We start from the raw sequence: 21,045 nt of genomic DNA, 5'->3' as shown, positions 1-21,045 counted from the left end.
TGTTATGTTCTTTGATTTTGTGTTCCTTACGCGGTTGGGTGTTATGGGAACCCCTTGACAGTTCGCCTTGGATGAAACTCCTCCAGCAAGGCCCAACCTTGTTTTACCATTTTCCTACCTACCCCCATATACCTTGCCCTTGGGTTCTGCAGACTCAAGGGTCATCTTTATTTTAACCCCCCCCCCCGGGCCAGTGCTCCTCTGAGTGTTGGTTCGAACCAAGCTGCCTGCGGGGCCACCTCGGGGAAATTTGAGGGTTGGTTTTACTCGTAGCTAGTCTCATCTAGTGTTGCCCTAAGAACGAGATACGTGCAACTCCTATCGGGATTTGTCGGCACATCGGGCGGCTTTGCTGGTCTTGTTTTACCATTGTCGAAATGTCTTGTAACCGGGATTCCGAGACTGATCGGGTCTTCCCGGGAGAAGGAATATCATTCGTTGACCATGAGAGCTTGTGATGGGCTAAGTTGGGACACCCCTACAGGGTATAAACTTTCGAGAGCCGTGCCTGTGGTTATGTGGCAGATGGGAATTTGTTAATATCCGGTTGTAGAGAACTTGACACATAACTTAATTAAAATGAATCAGCCGCGTGTGTAGCTGTGATGGTCTATTTTCGGAGGAGTCCGGGAAGAGAATACGGTCTCGTGTTATGCTTGAACGTAAGTAGCTTCAGGATCACTTCTTGATCACTTATAGCTTCTCGACCGTGCGTTGCTTCTCTTCTCGCTCTTATTTGCGTATGTTAGCCACCATACATGCTTAGTGCTTGCTGCAGTTCCACCCCACTACCCCTTTCCTACCCTTAAGCTTAAATAGTCTTGATCTCGCGGGTGTGAGATTGCTGAGTCCTCGTGACTCACGGATACTTCCAAACAGTTGCAGGTGCCGTGGATACCAGTGCAAGTGATGCTACCGAACTCAAGTGGGAGTTCGACGAGGATTCAGGCCGTTACTATGTGTCTTTTCCGGATGATCAGTAGAGGAGCCCAGTTGGGACGATCGGGGATCTAGCATTTGGAGTTGTCTTTCTTTATTTTGGTTCCGTAGTCGGACCTTTGATTGTACTTTGGATGATGTATGGATTATTTATGTATTGTATGAAGTGGTGATTGTAAGCCAACTCTTTATCCCTTTCTTATTCAGTACATGGGATGTGTAAAGATTACTCCTCTGGCGACGAGCCTACCATGAGGCTATGCCTCTAAGTCGTGCCCCGACATGTGGGAGATATAGCCACATTGTGGGTGTTACAACACCACACTCAACACTACAAAAAAAGACACATCGCATTTTGTGCCGAACAAAAAAAAATTCAGTCATACTTATGATGCTTCTATGACGATAATTGTGACAAAACATGGTATCATCATAGATGTGGTGGGGTCCTACTTCTATGACAAAAAATCATGACAGATAATGGGCTTTTTGTCCTGGGCGGACCGGAGACGCAGCTGCATGACATTCTTTGGGCCGTCCATGACGGAAAATACCATGGTAGAAGCGAGGGCGAGAAAAATACCGGGGTGTTCTCAGTTACGATGGGTGATCGGGGCCGAGCGATGCGCGTTTCTCTCATACACGCATGCTCGTGGGTGCGAGGCATTGGGCTCTAATTGAACCCAAGTGATTGCACTGCAGGCTACGCATTACTGAACCCGAGCGCTCGATCGATGGTTGTTAACTCAACCCGATCGAGCTATTCCTTCGCTACTGCTGCTAACTGAAGCCGATCGATGCTGCCTCTGGATGAACAGTGAGTGTTGCTGGGGGGGTTTGGATGAACAGTTCCCCGTGGGGGTGGATGAACAGGACCCCGTGGTGTTGCCTTTGGATGAACAGGACCCCGATCGATCGAGCCGGTTGGGGCTAGATGAACAGGACCCCGTGCAGGGCATGATGAACAGGACCACCCCATGGAGGGAGGATGAATAGTAGACGGTGGGGGGCTGGATGAACAGTAGCCCATGGAGGGGTGGTTGAACAGGAGCCCGTGGAGAGGGCTGGTTGAACAGTAGCCGGTGGAGTAGCGCGCGGTGGAGGCTGGAAGAACAGGAGCCTGTGGATGAACAGTCGCAGGTGGAGGCTGGAGGAGGTCGGCGGTGGATGAACAGTAGCCCTTGGAGGCTAGAGGGGTCGACGATGGAGATGAACAGTACCTCGTGGAGTCCCATTTTGCGGTACGCCACACTCCTCCTGATGAACAGGACCCCCATTTCGACCGTAGCGCTCCAACACAAGTCCGTTTCCTCCGTTTTGCGGTATGCCACACCCCTCCCGATCAACAAGACCCCCGTTTCGACCATAGGAGGTCTGTTTCCTCCGTTTTGCGGTACGCCAGACCCCTCCCGATGAACAGGATCCCATTTCAAACATGGTCGGCCGAACACAATGGCGTTTCCTCCGTTCTGCGGTACGCCAGGCCTCGTTTCCATCGGCTGTTCCGTCCATGCCCTCCCGATGAACAGGACGACACATTTCTTTCTGACCCAGCCGGTTGGCTCATCATGAACACGACGATGACGATGTTTCTCCGTTCTGACCCAGCCATGTACACGAGCCATGGCCATACGTATGCATGAGTAGGCGTTCGAGACCCTGCCCGTATGTACTTACATGGCCGTATTTTCTTTCTTGCACACTGGCCGTTGTACTTACGTGTACATGCTACGTGCGCGCCTCTACTACGACACGTGCGCGCCTCTACATCGACCAGTATGTACGTACACGTTCGCGACCAGAATGACAATGCTACGTACGCTTCGACCAGGTGGGTCCCGACTATCATGCACTTCCTGGCGTGCGAAGATGTAGCTGGTGGGTCCCAGCAGTCAGGGGGCGAATCGTTTTTTTTGCCTGGACGCACTTCCTTGCGTGCGAAGATGTAGCTGGTGGGTCCCAGCAGTCAGGGGGAAACGTTTTTTCAAGAAATACGGTGGCTCGTCTGGTGGGTCCATGTTGTCGGGTAGAGGAATATTTATTTTGCGTGTAATAAGGAGGCACTTCCTTGCTACGGCCGTGGACCCAGCTGTCAGCCTCTACACGTACAGTCCACGTCCGATGGAAGCCATTCCTAGACCATGTTGACCACGCCGCGCTGAGAGCACCAGGGTGGTGGACAACGGTGAGGCCTAGGAAGGGGACGACGCAGAGCCAGGGAAGACGTGGCAGTGGATGCCCACGCGTAGAGGAGTATGAGGGTTCACTGGTTCGCTGAGGTGTGAGGCTGCTGTCGCCGCGGAATAACAGGGGGTGTGGGTGAGTAGAGGGATGGCCTGGCCAGCGGTGTGAGTAGTAGGGGTCGGTGAGGCATCCATCGCATCGCAGCCAGCCACGGGAGGCAAGAGCACGAGGCACGACCAGCACTGGTATGGGCAGCTGGAGAAAGAAGACCAGAGGTTGAAGAAGCACTACGGCCGTTGGATGGACATCGTACGGTCAGTGGAGCTAGAACGTGCATCTTTACTAAGTTGACAAAGCCCTCCGTCCCCATCAACTTAGTAGGCCCACAAGTCAGCCTGCCACTATACTGGGTCCCAGCTAGCAGGGGGTGTCGGTGTCAAAACCGGCGGATCTTGGGTAGGGGGTCCCGAACTGTGCGTCTAAGGCGGATGGTAACAGGAGGCAGGGGACACGATATTTTACCTAGGTTCGGGCCCTCTTGATGGAGGTAAAACCCTACGTCCTGCTTGATTATTCTTGATAATATGAATAGTACAAGAGTTGATCTACTACGAGATCGGAGAGGCTAAACCCTAGAAGGTAGCCTATGGTATGATTGTATGTCGTCCTACGGACTAAAACCCTCCGGTTTATATAGACAGCGGAGGGTGCTAGGGTTACACAAGGTCGGTTACAAAGGAGGAGATATACATATCCGTATTGCCTAGCTTGCCTTCCACGCCAAGTAGAGTCCCATCCGTACACAAGATGAAGTCTTCAATCTTGTATCTTCATAGCCCAACAGTCCGACCAAAGGATATAGTCCGGCTGTCCGGATACCCCCTAATATAGGACTCCCTCAGTAGCCCCCGAACCAGGCTTCAATGACGATGAGTCCAACGCGCAGTATTGTCCTCGGCATTGCAAGGCGGGTTCTTCTCCAAATTTCGATCATTTGTTTAAGCAGTGCCCGGCCCCATAAATGTTGGACCTCTTGGCTTGTGCGCCCAATAAAGGCTATCTCCCACGCATCGCATGAATACCAGGCGCCAGGGCGTTTTTACATCCGCCTCCCTAGCCATATAAATAAATTGTCTATTAAAGGGATGGGGATTCTTAGATCCAATCCATATCATCCTCCCCCAGCGAGAATCCATCAGAGCGCGCTTCAGAAAAATCCACTCCAACATGGCCGACCTTCGCAGCTCCTCCTCCTGCCCCCGTAGCCCTAAGCCCGGTGATCGGGATAGGTGTTCAGTCCCACACAGTCGATTAGTCGAACTGCAGACTAAGGGATTTCTCCCTCCAACGTATATGGTTCCCGTCCGAGCCATGCTCGCCACCTACAATGGCGGGGAGCAAGCAGAGAGCTTCCCCAGCCCCTCTACGGGGGATAGGGTATGCCTTGTTCCTTATTTATTAAGGGGACTCGGATTTCCAATTCCTTCGTTCCTCCGTGGGCTCCTGGAGTTTTACGGCCTCCAACTGCATAATTTCACCCCTGCTTCCATATTACACATCGCTGGTTGCCTTCTGTGAGTTATTCCTGGGATGCGAGGCTCATTTCGAGCTATGGAAAAGGTTATTTTGCCTCATCCCCCACACAGAAGGGGTCAGTTTATCAAGTGGGCGGAGCCGAAATATGGCGCATCGCCGAAACCGGATACCTGTCCGGTACTCCGAAGAATAAGTCTGAAGACTGGCCTTCAGAATGGTTTTATATGGAGGACGTTCCCCTTCCGGACCCTATTCGGCCAGGTCTTCCTGAGTTCAACAATGCTCCTCTGAAGAAATGCCGAAGTTGGCGCCCCCAGAGCCCCAGGAGGAAGACAACGGAGAAGTCCTTTACCTGATGAACCGGCTTAAAGCGTTGGCTCAATCAAGATTGACAGTAATCGAGGTTATGTCAATATGCATAATGTGGGGAGTGCAGCCACTTCAATATCGAGGGCATCCCCTGTGGTGTTTTAACGGGGAAGATGATGCCACCCGTTGTGGGCGTAAGGGTCCGGACAACGCTACCGCTTTAGCAAAAATTATGTCCGAGTTGTTCAAGGGAGAGGAAGAGGAGTTCATCCGCATCAAGCCACGGGATGGATTCTCCATGTACAACCCTCCAAGCTGGGTGAGTTATATCTCCCTACTCCCATTCTTCCTGCATTCTTTGTTATAGGTATTCACCTTGCCATTTTGCGGCAGGAACTGCGAAAAGCCATAAGGGGGGTCAACAGCCCATCACCACAACCAGAGGACCCTGATCGGGCCCTCGGTCCTGGACTCAAAGAAGATCCGGACATATTCGTGGAGCTGATAGACCAGCAGTTCTATCAATTAAGCTGTGATGACGCCATGGTGGCCATTATGGTCGACTATCCCGGACTGCTTCCTCCGTCGCACGTAAGAAAAAACCAAAAATCCCAACTCCAAAAACTAGGATCCCCTTTTAGAAACTTCACCTACCATATACATATGGTGTTTTATAGGGAAGGCCTTTGGGATGCCGTGCTGAACCCGCAGCGACTCGCCAACAAGAGGCACCGAGGCCGGGCAGGCCAAAAAGGAAGGCGGTCAGGACGGAGATGCCGGCGCGGAGGTATGACAAAAACCCCGCTCCGTGGTTGTCGTCTTTCTCAAAATGTAATGACGTCCATGTTTCTTTAACAGAAAAATCACTCGCCGGAATATGTCCGGTGAGGCTGACGATCATGCTTCCACCAGTCGGGCTCCAGGACCGGACATAGAGGCGGAAGCCGACATGGGGCGGACGCCGGATACTCCTCCTATAGAGGATGCGAATAGACTATGCACTACAAATTCAGAGGTGGAGAGCGCCATGAATCATAGGCGTCGCCGAGCCATACTCAGTGAAGCTTGCTTCTCCCCAGAGGCATTTGATGCCTTCAATTCTGGAGACGCGTACCTCCGTGCTGCTCAAAATGGTCTAGCCAGAGCCACGAACCAGTATGTAAGGGATTTACGGGTAAGCAAATCTGGCGATTATATGTATCAGTAGCCCCTGAGACTTGAAACAGTTAGCAGAACTGATTTAAGGATCCTCTATTGTGCAGGTTCTTACAGAGAAGAATACTCGACTGTCACAGGAGTTGGAGGAATGCAAGACCCAACTTCGGGTCGGCGTTGCCACATTGAAGGAACCTAAAAAGTCCCCAGCTGGTAACATTTGTTTCAAAGAATGATAGGTACCATATAGTGTGCGGCGTGGCTGCAGATCTAACAATAGATATTGCAAATGAATCCAGAGAGAATCTGGAGGACTAGCATGCCGTACGACAGCTAAAGGCTGGCGAACGCGTGCAGACTGAGGTCAGGCGGGAGAAAAACAATCTCCAAGATGCCAATACCAAGCTGAGCATGGAACTGAAAGATGTTCGAGCCCAGCTTGTGGACTCTGAGAAGGAGAATAAGTGGCTTCGACGCGACATTTTCAGTAAGTGCTTGAACGAACCCTTAAAAAGGGGACGGCGGAGAAGCCGACTAACAGAGTTATGTCTACAGGTATGCTGACGGGTCGTCACGTGGAGGAGATGCCCGGGTCTACGGGTGATCTTCTATCCGAGCTCTCACAACTACACGAACAAGTTCGGCAGGTGATGCCAGGTATTACGCAGGCCTTGTGGCCATCAGTCTCCCTGCCAGAAGGCATTAGAGAGCTTGCGAAGAAGCTCAAGGGAGCACGGCGGTGCTTCCGATTATGGAAGATATCGGCCTGCCGTCAAGGTGCCAGGGAAGCCTAGGCCATGGTCAAGACGTGGTATACCAAGGCTGACCCAAACCACATGGCCAAGGTCGGACCTGTGGGGCCCGATGGGAAAGAGATCCCCGTTAGCTTAGTCTATGGGCATGTAGAATTAGCCGCAAAGTATTCCCAACAGGATTATAGGCTAGACCGCCTGTTGGATGGTATAGAAGAGGAATTTAGTCAGTCTACATGACTATCTAATTAAAATGACATGTATAATGCCTTCTAGCTAGATTGTAAATCATTTGTCATGGCGGACCTTTTCACTTCAACCTCGGGACCCGATAGTCCGGAGTGTGTCCGAATACCCGCTCAGTTATATAAGAACTGGGGTATGCGTGGAAACTAGTGGTAGGGGTCATTAGTGCTTGAACAGACAAGTACCCAACTAGTTATGTTATCTTACATGGGTAGTAAGAAACATCTTCCAGGGAGAATAGTTCCGTTAGGGGTTCCTTTCCCTGGGTACACATGCCCTAAAGTGCATGTCCAGACTGTGAGTGGAGCCGCAGGCAAAAACATCTGGGGGCATATATATATGGAGAATAAATAAAAATCATCTTTTGTTCGCCGACCGAATAATCCCTTAAGAACGCTAGCTTTCGGCTTCACCCAGTCTGAGGTACACATCTGGCTGACCCAGTAGTAAAAATCGCAGAGGTGCTCCCCTTATGCCCTAGCCGAATTAACGAGAACGTAGGGCATAAATACAAGAGCCAGGCAACCCAGCTTGGCCAAAACTTAAGTCATATCAACGCATATAATGGCGAAGAAAAGGTACATGCAAAAGAATAACACATGTGCGGGGCATAAAGCCCAGAAATATAATTAAGCTTCTGTGTAAGAAGCCCCCAGGTATAATGAGCCCGGTTAGCGCGTCTATAGTGTGCAAGCGAGGCATGAGTTGGCCCTTGAAGGCCTTGAGAAAGAATAAAAGAAAGAAAGAGAAAAAAGACAGATAATGTATATGCAAAAAATGAACAGAGGAAGGAGACGAACATAGAGTCCGGCGCTAGGCGTAGAATCTTTGGAGTCTGGCTGCGTTCCATGGGTTCGGCTCAAGTCGGTTATTCGATGCATCCCGCAGACGGTATGCTCCACCGGTCAGAACTTGGTCAATAATGAAGGGACCTTCCCATTTGGGCTCGAGCTTGGTCTTTTTCTTGTCCGGCAGGCGTAGAACTAACTCGCCAACGTTATAAGTTTTGGCCCGTACTTCTCTACTTTGGTATCTGCGAGCCTGTTGCTGATAGAATGTGGAATGGGGTTTTGCCACATCGCACTCCTCCTCCAGGGTGTCTAGACTGTCCTGCCGATCGAGCTCGGCTTCTCTTTCATCGTACATGCGCACTCGAGGTGAGTCATGAATTATGTCGCAGGGCAGAACTGCCTCTACGCCATACACCATAAAGAAGGGTGTATATCCGGTAGTACGATTCGATGTGGTCCGCAGCCCACAGAGTACGGAGTCTAGCTCCTCTACCCAGCGCGTGTTAGACTCCTTTAAGGACCACACTAATCAGGGTTTAATTCCGCTCATGATAATACCATTTGCTCGCTCAACTTGGCCGTTGGTTTGTGGGTGATAGACAGAAGCATAATCGAGCTTGATGCCCATGTTGCTGCACCAGAGTTTTACCTCGTTGGCCGTGGAGTTCGTGCTGTTGTCAGTGATGATGCTGTGGGGGACACCTTAACGGTGTACAACCCCGGATATGAAGTCTATCACCGGTCCAGATTCGGCTGTTTTAACAAGTTTGGCTTCTATCCATTTGGTGAATTTATCCACCATGACCAGTAAGTATTTTTTCTTATGGGTTCCCCCTTTTAGGGGTCCAACCATGTCAAGCCCCCAGACCGTGCAGGGCCAGGTAATGGGGATTGTTTGGAGGGCGGAGGGTGGCATGTGGCTTTGGTTTGCAAAAAGCTGGCAACCGACGCAGCGTTGGACCAAGTCATGTGCGTTTGCCCGGGCCGTCGGCCAATAAAAACCTGTACGGAAGGCCTTGCTTACAAGGGCCCGGGCTGCAGCGTGGTGGCCGCCGAGTCCGGCGTGAATTTCTTCCAAAAGCTTCCGCCCTTCCTCTTCAGAGATGCACCTTTGAAGGACTCCGGTGGTGCTTTTTTTATACAGCTTTCCCTCATGGACCCTGTAGGCTTTAGATCGCCGCACTATGCAGCGTGCCTCATTTTGGTCCTCGGGAAGTTCCTGCCTAGTTAGGTAGGCCAAGAATGGTTCTGTCCACAGGGCAATGACGGCCATTATGACGTGGGCTGAAGGTGTTATTTCGGTGGCAGAGCCTCCGATTATGTCAGAATGTTCGGTATCGGGCATTTTGGCCGGGTCCAGACTATTGTTACCGGTGTCCCCTTCCCATACCACGGATGGCTTAAACAACCTCTCCAAAAAGATGTTGGAGGATAGCATCGCGTTTTGCACCGATGCGGGCAAGGATATCCGCCGCCTGATTGTTTTCCCGAGCCACATGGTGAAATTCGAGCCCCTCGAACCGAGCTGACATCTTTAGGACGACATTTTGATGGACCGCCATCTTCAGAGCCTTGACATCAAAGTCTCCATTTATTTGTGATATTGCGAGGTTCGAATCCCCATGCACCTCTAGGCGTTGAATGCCCATTGAAACTGCCATCCGAAGACCATGTAGCAGGGCTTCATATTCGGCTGCGCTGTTGGAGTCCGTATATAGTATCTGCAGCACGTATTGAACTGTATCTCCAGTTGGGGATGTCAGGACGATGCCAGCACCCAGACCAACCAGCATTTTGGAGCCGTCGAAGTGCATGATCCAATTGGAGTATGTGCCGTACTCTTTAGGGAGTTCGACTTCCGTCCATTCGGCGACAAAGTCGGCCAATACTTGCGATTTAATGGCTCGCCGTGGTTTGTATGTTATGTCGAATGGGAGGAGTTGTCGGCATTCTGGGAACGGGGGTCCCCAGACTTGCCTGCCTGCGGCCTGCGGTGTGGCTCAAGCGGGGGCCCAGCACGGCCCATCTTCATCAGCTCAAGCTCAAGACCCTCGCGAGGGGCCAAGCCTCGCGGGGCGGACGCCAGGAAGCTTCCTCAGAGGCAGCCTCATCAGGCAGGCTCGCGAGGAGGCGGAGAGATCAATGCAAGGGTACCTCGCGAGGAACCCGTGACGCAAGCCATGATGATCGAGACCAGGCGGGCGCCAGGCGGGCGCCGGCCTGCGCAGTGTCCTTGTTTCCCCTTTGGTTTAAAGGGGGCAAGCATAGGCCAAGGCATCAGGAAAAGGTTACCATTCCAGTGCAACGAGACCAGGACCAGCCGGACGGCAGGACGGACGTCACCGTGGAGCCCAAGACGGAGTCATCGCCAGCGCTTTTGGCAGCCAAAGACCACCTTTGGTCAGGATAACTTATACTAGATGTTCCCCTTCAAAATGGCCAATTGTTGGCGCCCTTCCCGCTCATTATTTGGGGAGAGGCCCAGGGCCTCTATAAATAGAGCTAGCCACCACAGAAGCAACGGACACCCCAGAGAGATCTGGTAGAACCCCAGCAGAGACAGAGAGAGAGGCGACTGAACTCACCCTAGCAGTTCGTCGCACCAGCTCAAGAACACCTCTCGCGAGGCTGTTCTCCCCTTGTACTGTCCATCATCAGCCCCAGAGGCAATCCACCAAACCACACACTGGAGTAGGGTATTACACCACAACGGTGGCCCGAAGCAGTATAAACCTTGAGTCTCTTGTGTTGTTCATCATTTTCATCTTAGTTCGCACAAGAGGATCGGACGTAGATCGGTAGGGGAGAGACCTCCGCGCGCACCCTAGTGTCCGAACGTCAAGGGTCTGCCGGAACAAGAAACCCAACATTTGGTGCGCCAGGTAGGGGTGCGCCGAAGTCCTCCCTCCCGACGACCCGCTCTCCCCCGACATCGCATCCCGACCTCATGGCGGACAACGCGCCGCCCGCTCCAGCAACGGATGCCGACACTGGGGCCAGGGGGCTCCGGGCCTTGGCCCCCGCTGACGGTGTCCTAGACTAGGGGGTACTCACCACGTCATCTCCCGATCTGTTAGATTGGGCCGAGGACCCCCATGGCCGTATACTCATGGGCTAGTTCGGACAGCTGCCGCATACAAGGAAGATTCCACAAGACTTGGCGATCAAGACAAGGACTTCTCCCCACCTGCGTATTCGGCTACGACTCTTGTTATCCTAGGTCTTTGGTGCATTATATAAACCGAGGCCAGGCTAGTCGATAGATATATACAACATACAATCATACAATAGGCTAGCTTCTAGGGTTTAGCCTCTCTGATCTTGTGGTAGATCTACTCTTGTAATACCCATATCATCAAGAATAAATCAAGCAAGACGTAGGGTTTTACCTCCGTCAAGAGGGCCCGAACCTGGGTAAAACTTCATGTCCCCTGCCTCCTGTTACCATCCGCCTTAGACGCACAGTTCGGGACCCCCTACCCGAGATCCGCCGGTTTTGACACGGACATTGGTGCTTTCATTGAGAGTTCCGTTGTGTGATCGACAAAAGAATCGATGGCTCGCTTGCAGATCAACTGTGACTTCGGCATCTTCGTCACCAGCTCGACTGGTCGCCTTGGTTCGACCAAGAACTGCGCCCCGTGTTCGGATCACCATGTTTGGACGAGGGCCTTCATCAAACATCAACTCCGATCTCTATCAAGATCATGGAGGAATCATCCATGGAGCTCGGGGGGCTCAACGTCAACATTGCCCTCAAGCGACCGTGCTGTTTTTGTGGACAGCAAACTCGCATCTGCCACCACAACCTCCTTGAGTATCGCTTTGACGATTTCTTCGGTGGGATTGTGCGGAATTGAGTCCACATGGTCACTTCATCAAACCAGCACTGGCCTCGTCACAAGTTACGACCTGAGTCGGCATGGCCACTTTGTTGGTTCTTCAAGCCAATGTCCATCACACCGAACTACTTCAACACCTCGGCTGACATGGCAGCTACAACAACTCCTCATCGGCCCGCTCCGTCACCTCGGCTAGACTGAGGACTTGGCTATTTCTTCATCAACATACTTCGGTGACTTCGGCGTCACCAGCCGACCAGCTTCGTCACGTTAGCTGGACCAAGGGCTTCGCCTCGGCAAGCCAATCTTTGCCAACATAACCGGGCCATCGCTTTATCGGCCATCAGGCAATGGGTGTGCGGATCGATTCCTGATTTTGGGAGTTGCTTTCCTTCGGAATGCTACAACAAATAAACTAGGTGCTATTAATCCTAACAATTTTTTGCTTGTCGGGTTTATTTTTCTTATGGAATTATTACTCTGGTTTGTTCCATCATCTGTACACAGGTCTATCAAATGGCGGCCACATTAAAAACGGTCGCGTGGTGGTTCGGCCAGTTTTCGTACATTGTTCGGCGAACGCCGCATCCGGAGCCCGGACCGCCCTGCAAATTCAGGCTTTGTCACGCCTTCACTGCGTCACACCGACACCCTGCATCGACATTGACTTTGGCGCCAGGCCATATTTCTTTTATTACTCACTTTGCATAAATTATTTATTATGCAATATTTTTTATTGTCATTACTATTATCTCCGGTTTGCACTATTTCTTGTGCACAGGAAAATGATCCGGATTGGGCAGTATCGTCAACTCGGCATACAGACATACCACGTCACCTCGGCTGGACTGGGGGCTTCGTCAACACTTCATTACCCCATGCCGGGGACTTCGGTATCACTCTGTCGGCCTGCATTGGCCGTGCTATGTCACCACTTCGGCGTGTCGAGCTCTTTGCTCCGCCACCTCGGGACTGGCTTGGGGGATGGAACCTTGTCCAACATCAAGCTCGGACCACATCGACCATACCGAACACATTAACCAGCTAAGTTGCCTTCATGCTCCAAGTTTTAAATTTTTAACTTATGTTCGGTTCGACCAAGCATTATACCTTTTTGGAAAAAAGTTTCTTGTAAATTTTTTTCCTTGTCATAACCTTGTTTGTGACACATAAATTCAAGTACCCCGTTTACTTGGGGGCTTCCTTTATGAAGCTTTTCCTCTTGCATATGATTATACTTGTACGGCTTCGTTCCTTGTTCGTGTATTACGCCACAATATGCACCATATTGACTTAAGCGATTTGCAAGCTGGGTTGCCTCGCTCCTGTGTTTACCCCTACGTTCCCGATTGTTCGGCTAGGGAGTAAAGGGAGCACCTCTGCGATTGTCACGATCGGGGTCACTCGAGCCAGACCTCATACTAGGTGAAGCCGAAAGCTAGCGCTTTTATAGTTTTCAATGATGGTCGGCACACAATGGAACTCATGAGTACAAAAAAATCTATTGCACAAGTCTCATAATAACAATGAGCACCGAAGAAAGGTATCGGTGGCGGTACTATTTTCTTCGAAGATGCTTCTTACACTTCGCAGTAATATAGCATAAGTTCCCTGAGCGCGCTTTGTCTGTTACAGCCTTATGGCATGATTGCCTGGTTATTGGAAACACCGTCGATATTCTTGACAGATGGAGTACATAACACTTTCCGGTCCTTGACCGAAGAGGGAGAAGCCGACGGTCGGTTAAGACGCGTTTAAATTTCGGTTGAACATAGATATGATATAAGTACTTCAGTACATGCAATCATTCTTTTACCCAAGTCACTTGGGGGCTCTTAAATTTATATGACTCGTTTTATGATAAGTGTTCTTCTTTTAGTCGTTGCAAAGTTTTTTTTATTATTATCTATCACTCCTTTTTTCGACACGAGCGTGCGGCCACTAGCCGGGGAGCCTAATTTCTCTCTCAAAGCTGCTAGAGTTTAGTATGCTAAACTGGCCTAATGAGAAGTACTCCGCCCTCGGGATAGGAGGTTGAAGCCGTAGGCTGACCCGCTTGAAGTCTTGAGATAGGATGTATCATGTTAGTGCACGACAGAAGCACTTCTTTTGCTACGGCCAATTTTTGGATTGGCACCGAACACTTGATCTTGTTCGGACGTCAAGTTTTTACTAACGTTTTTTGGTTTCCCAAGCTTATGGCACTTTTAAACTATTTGTGTGTTTTCAGCACAAGTCTCGCAGTGCAACGCCGGACACCTTTAGAGATTCGGCAAAAACATTCTCGAATATTGCTATATATGCATTAGTTTCGAACTGTGTCTTCGGTGAATAGTTGGGTTGCCCGGCTCCTGCGCTTGCCTCCTATGTTCCGCTTTGTTCAGCTAGGTGTGCAAAGGGAGAACCACTGCGATTGTGCTTCCAGCTCACATGGTTAAGCACCTCAGTGGAGAAAGCCGAAAACTGACTGTCACAATAAGCGTAAACTGGTCAGCGATCCGATGATGGTGTTAAATGACGGGCCATTCATAACAATGGCCGAAGTGTTTACGGCTTGACATCGACTGTCGCCGAACACTACCAGGGGCTATTAACTAGCCTCCCAAACTAAATCCTCGATATTTTGCTCTTACATTCGAGCTGAGGTTTCATGATCATGCTTAGCATGACAACCCAAAGAAAGGAACCGATAGCGGGACTATTTTCTTTGGAAGACATTTCTTATGTTAAACAGTAATATAACATATCTCTGTGCATACCTTTGTTTATAAAGCCGTATGGCCAGTTTGCCTTGTTTGTCATAAATCTTTGCCCTCATAAAGGCTTTATAAAGTAGCAAAAACACTCCTCGGCTACTGGCCGAGGAGGTGGAACTGATGGTCGGTCAACAAAGTTTTGTACAATGCGGATCCAAGCATTAATGACGTAAAGTACTTGGATACATAGAGTCATTACACATAATTTGTGATTTTACTATGGATATCAATCCTTAATTCGGCCGCCCGTGCCCTCATTAAGGCTCGGAGGCTACTGGGCTTCGGGCTTATTATTTACAAATATTATAGGGGCACATCGATCCCCTAATCTGGTGTTGCCACCCGACCAGTGTCTCGAGGGCTACTGCATTGCCTGTTCAATGCAGAAAATTTCAAGTGCAATACAGTTTCCAAGGAGATTTTGATCCTCAGGTTGGTCGGCCGCACCCAACTTGAGTCTCGAGGACTGAGCACGCCACTTTTCTGTCTCGAAGTATTCTAGCGAGCTAGGACTTTTGATCCTCAGACCGATTTTGCAAATCAACCTGAGTCTCAGCGGCTACTGGGATCAGCGGTCTTATGTCATCCTTCATGTGCATCTCGGGTTTTAGACTGATACCCACCTTGAGGGCTACTGGCTATATATCTCGGCAGAGAATAAATTGCACCAATCAAAAGTATTGACAAAAATCGGCCCACATTCGGGGTGGTGCACCACCTTGGAAGCAGTCCGGCAAAAAGCTCGGGCGCTAGTGGCTGGCTCCATAGAGGGCATTTCCGGCATTAAGCTCGGCTAAACTCCTTCAAACTTCTTTGAACTAAGGTGATTTATGACACCTCGGATACAGTCCGGCGTTGGAGCTCGGATACAGTCCGGCGTTGGAGCTCGAATACATAGTCCGGTGTTGGAGCTCGGATACAGTCCGGCGTTGGAGCTCGGATACATAGTCCGGCATTGGAGCTCGGATACATTCCGGCGTTAGAGCTGGGAAGCGGTCCGGCGTTGGTGCTCGGCTACAAAAGATACCTCGAATACAGTCCGGCGTTGGAGCTCGGACGTAAGAGGACACTGTCACCCGGGAACAACTTCAAACCCGAGGTGTGGCATAAAAATAACAAGGCATGGATAAAGGTCGGAAACTTAAAGGGGCTCCTCGGATACCCGACGTGTAAACTCGTCGAATGCATTTCGGCGATCCTCAAGATCGAAGATGAGAAGATTTGTTGAACCAGTTTTCAAGACCGATGACCAAAGATGAAGAATGGTTCAGAAGAATCGAGGAGCGTCCCTAACTTGAAGACCGGTTCAGGGGGCTACTAACGGTGTCCTGGACTAGGGGGTACTCACCATGTCATCTCCCGATATGTTAGATTGGGCCGAGGACCCCCATGGCCGTATACTCATGGGCCAGTTCGGACAGCTGTCGCAAACAAGGAAGATTCCACAAGACTTGGCGATCAAGACAAGGACTCCTCCCCACCGGCGTATTTGGCTAGGACTCTTGTTATCCTAGGTCTCTGGTGCATTATATAAACCAAGGCCAGGCTAGCCGATAGATATATACAACATACAATCATACCATAGGCTAGCTTCTAGGGTTTAGCCTCTCTGATCTCGTGGTAGATCTACTCTTGTAATACCCATATCATCAAGAATAAATCAAGCAGGACGTAGGGTTTTACCTCCATCAAGAGGGCCCGAACCTGGGTAAAACTTCGTGTCCCCTGCCTCCTATTACCATCCTCCTTAGACGCACAGTTCGGGACCCCCTACCCGAGATCGCCAGTTTTGACACCGACACCCGCCTTGCGGCAAGTGCAGTGGCCATGCAAGTTCAGGCCCGAGATGCCGCCGCGCTACAAAGACGCGACGGACCAGATGAATTTCCTGCTGGCGTATGAGGAGGTCATCCTCGGAGCCGGGGCGACGATCGGGTGATGGCCAACTGATTACCCATGGCCCTCACCGGCATCCCGCGCGCGTGGCTCCTCCACCTGCCGACGGCCTCTGTCACCTCTTGGGAGGAGCTGCACGACCTCTTCCTTGCCCGTTTCGCCGCACCAGTGCCACCGTCGTCGAAGCTCTCCTGGGTGGCTCCCAAGCACCACCCTCGAGTCATCACATCAAGCCGTTCGCCTGCTGGATCAGCACTGCCTCCAGGCGCCAAGAAGCCCCCCCCCCTGGCTGGGTGGCGCCCGAGGCCGATCTAACCTTCGACTCGGAGGACCACCCCTTCAACCCCATTGGTTCGGGCGCACTCCCGATGCTGTGCACCCCCACCATCTGCCAGGTAGCCGTCACCAGGACCCTCATCGACGGTGGTGCCGGCCTCAACGTGCTCTCGGTGGAGGCCTTCAGCCTACTCCACGTGCCGCCGGAGTGGCTCCAACCCAGCAGGCCTTTCTCGGGCGTCGGAGCCAGTTCCACTGCCTCCTTGGGACAGATCCGCCTCCCAGTGACCTTCAGCACTTGTGGAAACTTCCGCACGGAGCTGGTCGACTTCGACATCGCCCCTATCGGCCTCCCCTACAATGCCATCCTGGGCTATCCGGCCTTGGCTCAGTTCATGGCAGCAACTCACCCAGTGTACAACCTCATGAAGATGCCCGGGAGCAGCGGCGCCCTCGCTGTGTCAGGAGACACAAGGGATGCGCTGCAGGTGCTCCGGCTTGTTTTCAAGGCGGCCGCGGTGGCGCAGCCCACTAGCACTGACGCCCTTGAGCCCAAGGGGGCTGCGCCGGCTAAAAAGAAGCAGTTGTTCACCCAAGACAAGGCGGAAACCAAGCAGGTACCTATCGACGAGGACGGGTCCACTGGCCCCACCTTCACCATAGGGGCCAACCTCGAGCCCGAGCAAGAGAAGGCCCGAATCAGGTTCCTGCATGCGAACAAGAAGGTTTTCGTGTGGGAACCGCAGCAGTTAGCGGGGGTCCCAAGGGAAGTGATTGAGCATCACCTCAACGTGTGCCCCAATGTAAGCCCCGTGAAGCAGAAGGCAAGGCGGCAGTCTACTGAGAAACATGCTTTCATCATTCAAGAGACCCGGAAGCTAGAGGTGGTAGGGGTTATCCACGAGGTCCGCTACCCCGATTGGCTGGCTAATCCTGTTGTCGTGCCAAAGAAGGGGCGGAAAGAGCTCATGTGCGTTGACTTCACAAACCTCAATAAGGCCTGCCTGCAGGATCCATTTTCGCTCCCCCGCATCGACCAGATAGTCGACTCCACCGTAGAGTGTGACCTATTGTGCTTCCTGGATGCCTTCTCGGGATATCACCAGATCAAGATGGCGGTAGAAGACGTGGGGAAGACGGCTTTCCTGACCCCATGTGGAGTGTACTGCTATACGTGCATGCTGTTTGGGCTGCGCAACGCAGGCGTGACCTTGCAGCGGCTGATGCACATCGCCTTAGGCCGCAGCTCGGGAGGAACGCTGAAGCTTACGTCGATGACATTGTGGTCAAGTCTCGTGAGGCAAGAACCCTGATACAGGACCTGGAAGAAACCTTTGCCGGCCTCAACGAAGTGGACCTACGGCTCAACCCGGAGAAGTGTGTATTTGGAGTCCCCTTGGGCAAGCTCCTGGGTTTACTCGTATCCCATAGGGGCATCGAGGCCAACCCGGAGAAGGTCATGGCAGTCGAAGATATGAGCCCGCCGAGGACCCTCAGAGAAATGCAGAGGCTCACCGGGCGTGTGACTGCGTTGGGGCGCTTCATCTCCAAGCTGGGGGAACGAGCCCTGCCCTTCTTCAAGTTGATGAATAAAAAGGGCCCCTTCGAATGGACTAAAGAGGTCGACAAGGCATTCCAAGACCTCAAGAGGTACCTTACCAGTCTGCCCATGATGGTAGCTCCGCGTCCTCAGGAGCCCCTGGTGCTCTACCTTGCGGCCACCCCCTACTCCGCCAGCGCAGCCCTGGTGGCGGTCAGGGAGGAGCGCTGTGCCAAGGCCGCATCGACCGTCCGAACTGAAGCAAAGCAGAGCCAGGAAGGCCTCGCGAAGGCCGCAACCACAGCCGAAAAGGGACAGCCGCAGCAGGAGAACGCACCCGGAGCAGGAGAGGCCTCTTCTGGTTACCAAGCCCCGGGGGCTCCGTCGTCTCCGGGGACGCCTCGACCTCTGGAGGACGCAAGCAGCGCCAACACCCTCAACCTCATCGAGCATCCCGTGTACTTCGTCAGCATGGTGCTATGGGACGCAAGGGCACGTTATCCCATGCCTCAAAAACTCCTCCTCGCGCTACTAGTGGCCTCACGCAAGCTGCGCCACTACTTCCAAGGACATCCCATCAAGGTCGTCTTAGCATACCCCTTGGAAAGAGTGCTCAGGAGCCCCCACTCAGCTGGAAGGGTCGCCGAATGGAACATTGAGCTACAGGCATTTCAACTAGAATTCAACACGACTAGAGTTATCAAGGGAGCCGCACTTGCAGATTTCGTGGCAGAATGGGCAGAAGCGCCGGGTCTCGAGGCAGGCGAAGATCGATCACTTTCCCTGGGAAGTGAAGCACCGGATGGCTGGGTCGTGTACTTCGATGGGGCGTTCTCCCGACATGGTGCAGGAGCTGGCGCAGTGCTTGTGTCCCCTACCCAGGACAAACTATATTACGCCGTGCAACTCTGCTTCCAGCACGGAGAGAAGGTCTCCAACAACATAGCAGAATACGAAGGCCTGATAGCAGGCTTGAAAGCCGCGATCGCCCTAGGGGTAAAGCGCCTCACCATCAAGGGCAATTCACAGCTCCTCGTCAACTTCTCCAACAAGATATACAAGCCGAAGGACGAGCACATGGAAGCTTACCTCGCTGAAGTCCACAAGATGGATAAATAGTTCTGGGGGCTGGATCTGCAGCATGTGCCTCGCGGCTCCAATCAGGAGGCTGACGACATTGCCAAGAGGGCATCTAGGCGGCTGCCGCAAGAACCTGGCGTCTTCGAGGAGCAGCTCTTCAAGCCCTCGGCGGCGCTGTCGCTATCAGGCACGGCGCAACCAAGGGAGGAGCCTCCTCAGCCGCCTGCCTCGGGAGCTCCGGTCCGCGGCCCGGCATCAGGGGCACGCCTGCTCCTAGCGTTGGAGCCTTAGGAGGGATGTTGGATCCTAGAGCTCAAGGACTACCTGATGCAAGGGATTCTGCCGGAGAACGAGGAGGAGGCGGAGCGTGTGGCACGGCAGGCCACGGCTTATTGCATCCAGGATGGCGAGCTCTACAGGAAGCGGCCAAATGACATGTCCATATGTTGCATTTCCAAGGAGCAAGGAAAGGAGCTGCTGGCGGACATACACAGCGGAGACTGCGGGCACCACTCGTCGTCACGAACCCTCATCGGCAAGGCGTTCCACAGCGGGTTCTACTGGCCCACAGCACTCAGCGACGCCGTTGAGCTGGTGAAGGCTTGCGAGGCCTGCCAGTTTCACGCTAAACAGATCCATCAGCCTGCGGGGGGTCTGCAGACCATACCCCTCTCCTGGTCGTTCGTAGTTTGGGGTTTGGACATTCTGGGCCCGTTCCCTCGGGCGCCAGGGGGCTATCGCTACGTCTACGTCGCTGTGGAAAAGTTCACCAAGTGGGCCGAGGTGGAAGCTGTCCGCACAATCCCGGCAGGCTCGGCAGTCAAGTTCATCAAGGGCCTCGTGAGCCGGTTTGGGGTGCCTAACCGCATCATCACCGACAACGGTTCACAATTCACCAGTAATCTCTTCAAAACGTACTGTGCTAACCTTGGAACGCAGATATGATATGCTTCGGTAGCACACCCCCGGAGCAATGGCAAGGCTGAACGAGCCAACGCGGAGGTCCTAAGGGGCCTCAAGGCCAGGACCTTCGAGAAGAAGCTGGAGGCCAGTGGCAGGGGCTGGCACGACGAGCTCCAGTCCGTGCTATGGTCAATCCGCACGACAGCGACCAAGCCGACTGGCGAGACCCCATTCTTCCTCATCGACGAAGCGGAAGCTGTTCTCCCTCACGAGGTCAGACGTCGCTCCGCACGGGTCCTGGCATTTGACGAGGCTCAGCAGGACGCCATGCGGGGGACGGATTTCGTGCTGGGGGAGGAACACCGTCGGGAAGCCGCACTGCGAGCGGCAAGGTATCAACAGGCGCTACGACGATACCATAGACACAAGATCCGCCCCAGGACCGTTGAGGTAGGGGATCTCGTGCTCAGAAGGGTTCTCTCTAGGGAGGGGCTGCACAAGCTCTCTCCCATGTGGGAGGCCCCGTTCAAGGTTGTTCATGTTTCCAGGCCTGGCTCCGCGCTCTTGGAGACTCCGGAGGGAGTACCCATCCAGAACCCATGGAACATTCATCATCTCCGGAGGTTCTACCCCTGAGTGAAGCCGCTGCATTTTGGAAAAGGCCCAGTGCCTATGAAGAAGGCAAATGCCTGTGAAGCCGCTGCGTTTTGGAAAAGGCCTGGTGCCAGTGAAGAAGGCGAATGCCTGTGAAGCCGCTGCATTTTGGAAAAGGCCCGGTGCCTGTGAAGCCGCTGTGTTTTGGAAAAGAACCGGTGCCTGTGAAGAAGGAGAATGCCTGTG

The sequence above is a fragment of the Triticum dicoccoides genome, chromosome 4A (assembly GCF_002162155.2).
Source record: "Triticum dicoccoides isolate Atlit2015 ecotype Zavitan chromosome 4A, WEW_v2.0, whole genome shotgun sequence".
In the NCBI taxonomy this organism is placed as follows: Eukaryota; Viridiplantae; Streptophyta; class Magnoliopsida; order Poales; family Poaceae; genus Triticum; species Triticum dicoccoides.
Note: the sequence above shows the minus strand (reverse complement) of the source record.